This window comes from Eutrigla gurnardus, assembly GCF_963514095.1.
Source record: "Eutrigla gurnardus genome assembly, chromosome: 1".
Taxonomy (NCBI): Eukaryota; Metazoa; Chordata; class Actinopteri; order Perciformes; family Triglidae; genus Eutrigla; species Eutrigla gurnardus.
Window position 1 is genome coordinate 7,373,051 of NC_139915.1, and position 6,000 is coordinate 7,379,050.

The following is a 6,000-nucleotide window of genomic DNA, read 5'->3' on the forward strand; positions in this document are numbered from 1 at the left end:
GAAGAGGTGAGTCTGTGATGGAAAAGGGCACTAATAGAGGTCAGAACCATTAGCTAAGAAATCTGGATGTGGACAACAGGCCAAAGCATCAGGGACTGTGAGAGCCCCGACCCAGTCATTTGTGGGGGGTTTTCTACCTGGACCTCAGTCCAAACCAAGATGAGAAAAGTGGCTCAAGGACAGCTGGATCAGCAAAACTACAGAAATATTTAATACAGGACAGTAAATGATTCATTGTCACACATCCCTGCGTAGAATAAAAAAATACACTCACACATACACACGCACACACCAATCTATTTTCCATCCTCTGGGTTTTATCTGAAAGAGAGAGTGATTGGTGTTCAGCAGAGCAGAGAACAGAAACAGTGTTATCTACCAGTGTTCCCTGGGTGCCTCACTTCTACCGTCATGTCTCTGTCTTACACACACACACACACACACACACACACACACACACACACACACACACACTCACACGCACACACACACACACACACACACACACACACACAAAACACTCTTACAGTCATGCACAGACCCACACAGCAGCAAAGCTTCACATTGACTTTTCAGTAGAGATGGGACGACCGACTCAGTCTCGCGAACCGGTTGGTCCGGTCAGTCGCCGCTTCATTTATTGCATTAAAACCTTGCAGTGGCGGATGGGACCGGCACTCTGCCGGCAAGGTGAGTACTGAGTGGTTCATGGGACTGGTTGTTGTTGGCTAGCTCAGACAACATTACTGTTTCTCTTCATTAACTCATTACTCATTGAAATGCTGTGCAATAGTGAACAAAATGCCAGGAGAAAATACATAGAACTGTAGAGAAAATAGTGAGCTAGGGCATCGAACACACGAAAATGCTGCCTGTGGAGCGGGGCTACTTACGCAACCAGGTGATCAAATGTGGACTCAAGCAGAAGCTCTTGCTGCTGCTCTGCTGTTAGATTAGGAGGAGGGGGAGAAGCCTATAAAAAGAGAAGGTTTGGGTTCACAACATATTGAAAAATCACTAATATCGACTTTTCCTCTGCATTTTCCATAGGCCAATTCGTAAAGCTTGTTTCTTGCTTGATCTGATTGGCTGCCTGCGCCAAGTGAGACATTGACCTACCAACCCGTTCTCACTCCCAACACGTCAAATAGCGCAGCTTGGTCAGTGCGTCTGAGATGCTCATTTAGATGCATTACAGGCAGAGCAAAAGACATGGAGGTGTATGGGTCAGACAAACATAACCAGGACTTGTGTCCTGGTTGTTTCCCTGCGTGAGGGCATCTGGCAGCACCACAGACAGACAGCAGGCAAAGCTTCGGCGAGAAGTGACGAGCTCTGAGCCTGGCAGCAGCTGCTCTCTCTCCGGCCAGGAGCAGAGATTGGCTTCGCTGAATAAAGTGAATCCTTGTAGTAGCTTTCATTCCCCTGCCAGTTTTATTATCGGTGTTATAATTTTGTCAGAGATAAAAAAGAATAATAATAACTTTATGGTGCAATAACTGTTGGAAATCTTGCTAAAGAGACTGTTATAGCACTGAGGACACACAACAACACAAGGACCACCATTATATACAAGAAAATATATGCTTTTAAGAGGCAAATAATCTAATTTTACAAAAGCAATCAAATGAACAGAACATGTGCATTTCATTTACCAGAGGTACATTACCATACTAACTGTACTGTTGTTGTCATGCACGGATATTGCATAAATGAAGAGTTTAACATTAACATATAGGCTGTCGCTCAAGTTGAAAGTTTCTGAATCTGTTGCACATGCAACCACACCACCTGCCATGTCATAATTTACTGACCACACCTTGGAGTACACTTCTATATCGCTGCAGCAAAGGGATAAACAGGCCACAAAAAAAAACAGATTTTCAGCTGGTGTTAATATGCTCTTTATTATTAAATTAGTTTAAAAGAAATGTATATTTTTTTTACCCTGGCCATATAAGCCACATTCCAAGATTGCAGACCACTTTGTCCCACCAGACTCTGGGTTTAAAATAACCCTGCTGTTGATGTGTGACATGAACCAAACAAACTCCTGCAGCTTCCTATTGAACACTGCAGACAGGAAGCCAGGCGATGTTGCTGCTGTGTTTCATCACTGTCTGTTGGAGCCTTAAATATCAAGTAGCTACAACAACAAAACACTCACATACACGTATATAACATTTAAACAACCTTTTTTTTAATTATTTTGTCAGTACTATAGCCTGGGTTTGTTGGAGCTGAATTCTACCGCTGTAAGCATCAAACCTCATTGGAAGCCTCTTCTTCAAGTACACTGTGTACGTGTGGGGCCTTTGGCAAGTCGTTTCTGTCGAAGCTTGAGAGTATCTCCCAGGCTGCACAGGGAAAACCCTTGCTCCCGTTTTCACCCACAAACCAGTTTGCTGTGTTGGTGGTCACCGGTGCGGCCGCTGATTAGATTGGCCTATCTAAGTAATGAGCTCATGGCCATAAAGCTGCTAAAGTCATTAACCTTATATAGCCTGCTGTAATGGAAGCCCATCTTCTGGAGCTCCGCCACCAAGGCCATAAAGAGCTCCACTGTCTCCTGAACAGGGTTCTGCATTTAGCCGTGTGTCCCCACTGCCCTCCCTCCCCGCATCCAAAATGAAGTGCACCCCTAACCCTCGCAATGCCCCGCACTAGGCAATAAGCAATATAGACAATTATATTAAGCAACCATTTGAGATCCCATTAGGGTCTGGCTGGCTGCAGCATCAGGTTTGGGAGATGTGGGAGGTTTGATGCATTGCTTTGCCTCTTGTAATGGACAGGATGACATCACATCGCTCAGGCTGTGACTATCCTCTGGGGTGGGCTGCCCTCAGACCGTGTTCAGATGTTAAACGTCACCGCATGCAACCCATTGTCACACTGGGAATTGACGCGCGAAGGCCCTCTTTAGTGGCTGGACACGACCCAACAGGCGTTCAGCTGCCTTCGATATTAACCCTCCCCACGGCATTAGTGGATGTACCAGCATGTGACGTCGGCACACGGGGTGTGAGTGTTAACTTTGGGTGGATGAGTCAAACAATATGATAACTTTTGTCCACTAAAAGTAAACATTGACATTAGGCTAAATCGCTACTCACAGGAGTCGCTAGTCATGATTTGTTCTTTACTCGCTAGCGATGTGAGTCCTGAGTCACTCTGTAGTGACATGAGTCGATTGTAAGTGAAGTTAATGTCCAAAACTCTCTTTTCCTGAACTTACTAAGTGGTTTTCTTGCTTAAATTGTTGTTTATTTTCAAAGGACACGCTGTCCTGACACCTTGAAAACTAGATGACCAAGCGTTGACGAGTTGGGAGTGAGAATGTGTTGCTGAATGATGTTTCTCCCGATGGGTAGAGTTCTGTTGTTAAATATTTAAGTGGATGGTAAAATAGTGCAGGACATTTTTTAATTTGGGGGATTTACAAATCTGTCTTTTTGTCTCACACAGCCTTGTTTTTAACCTCAATTGAGTGAAGACAGAGGTCATTGCCTATTGGCTAAAAAGAAGTGATAAGTTGCAGACATCATTATCGGGTGTACCGTACGATGCTGGAGGGTAGCATCACTCAATTATGTTTTCATCCCGCCTGGATTTCCACAAGCCTTTTGGGATTTCAACCGAGCAGCCCACCAATCACCAGCTGACTCCTGTAACCTGTTGCAACTTCTGCTTGCTGCAGACAGACCAGGGAAGCAAGAAAAGCTGGTTAGTGTCCCATACTGTCTGGAACATTTAATACATCACCTTATCAACACCTGCACAGGGAGGAAGAATGTAGGGCCCTTCTGATACTCAGCAACTACTGTCCACATGCACCCAGGCCTATATATATATACATACATACACACACACACACACACACATACACAATCTCCTGCCGGAACAATTACTCTAATCAAATCATCTTAGCAAAGGAGCAGATAAGAAATCAGACCTTCCCCTCCACCCCCACGCCTTTATCACTCACATCACCACACACACACACACACGCGCACACACACACACACACACACACACACACACACACACACACACACACACACGCACACACACAAATACACAAGGAAAAAAAAACTAGAGAAAGCTCCATGTCCACCACAACTTTCACACAGAAATCAAATGCAATGAACAGTCAATATGAATTGTACAAAGACATTTTATGATTATAAATCCCTAAGTGTGTTGCTATATTCCATAGATGATATCCCTTATTATTGCAAGATATGTACCCCTTTTCATAAAGCTTCTTAAATAAAAACACACACAACTGCAACTTGCTGTAGACCCCAGCTCTGGTAGCATATTGTCACTGTGAAATGCGAAGTAGTGAAATTATTTTTATAGGTTCTGCAGAATATCAGTGTTTTTAACGCCGTTTTCCCAACCTTTTGCTTCCACTGATCCCATAATGCTTTTAATTTCTCCTCTCCTCTAAAATGTCCAATTCCATTAAATCAAATGTCCTCTCCTGGAGACTGTTGCTCTCGGTTTTACAACTTGGATCTTATGAGTTCTTTCCCTGATAATAATTCAGTTAATTCACACACAGGTCATGAACAATATAGCTGCTAGGCTCATTGCTCCCTCTTGCAGATTGAAATTGAATAATATAAACAGTAGGAGTGTTCTTAACACACTTCAAAGCCCCTGCCCTTTGCTCAGGAAAATCCCTCGGGAGTCTCAATCACTCTCAGCCCTCTAGGTTCCCTTTGGTTGTGGAGCACAAACATTTACATTTAACCAGCTTGAAAGGAAGTTAACAGACCTGTGGGGCACAACTTGATTTTTTTTTTTTTTTAATCTGGTTTCTTAAAACGTGTCATGGTGAGAGCTGTGACATCACTCTCCCACACTTCCTTTTTAACCTGCTATCTCCAGTTCTCCTACGTATAAGAGGAGTGGTGCAATTCGGTAATCATAATAACTTCTCTCTTTTGTTATAAAATGCAATTACTCATCAACAAAATTTCATCAGCAGCCTCTTCTTTCATGGAAGTCATGCTTCATTCACCATTTCTCTTCATCTGCATTGATGAACACTGGACTCTGGAGTGCCGTCACGCCTGGTGTGGCGTGCTGAAATGGACTCGGACTGAAATGAGCATTTGTGGAGAGACCGAAAGATGGCAGTTCACTTCCAAACCAGCCAGGAAGAATGGGATCAACTGCCCAATTCCAAGTTCATAGACTTACCCAGGAAGACTGGGAGCTCTAACTGCTGCCAAAGGGGCTCTGGATACTTGTGTAACAGAAAGATGTCAGGTTTTTATTTTTGTATAATGTGTATAAAAAATGTATAAAAACATGTTTTCACTTTGACCTTATGGGTTATTACGTGTACAACATAATATAAAAGAAGGTGAAGGGATGTAAATACTCTGTGAAGCGGCTACACATGGTGACGACCCCTGCCTTTGTTCTCCAGCTGGCAGGGGATCGTTAGGGAGGACTGGGAGCACCAGGGCCCAGTGTTCCCAGTGTTCCCATTGGTCCCAGTTCTAGCCCTGGCTGCTACTCACTGGCTGTGGTTGAATAGTCAAAAAATTACCCCCATAAGTCCTATAACGCCTTTTCCTTGACCTCGGGGTGAAACGTGGGTTAAGGAAAGTTGGAAGGAGAACTCAAAAGGATTTAGGAAAAGACAACTTTCACTAAACTACGTCATTAAAATGCTGCTGATGAATGACAGCTGATGATCGGCACCGGTGAGTGTCATGGGTTTGCGGTGGAGAAACTACAATAATGGACTACAAAAAACACATCGTCCACTTCTCACCATGTTGTTGGTTCTATAAACAGCTGGTTCACTGAGCGGCTTCAGTTCCAGCAGCTCCTCCTTCCTGTTTGACCGTTTGCTGTATTTACATTTTCATTTGTTGTTTTAATTAGTAACATGATTGAAATAAATAAAAACACCATTAAATTATGATCACTGTCCACACATTTATTAACACAATTCCAATTACTATATGTCTGCAT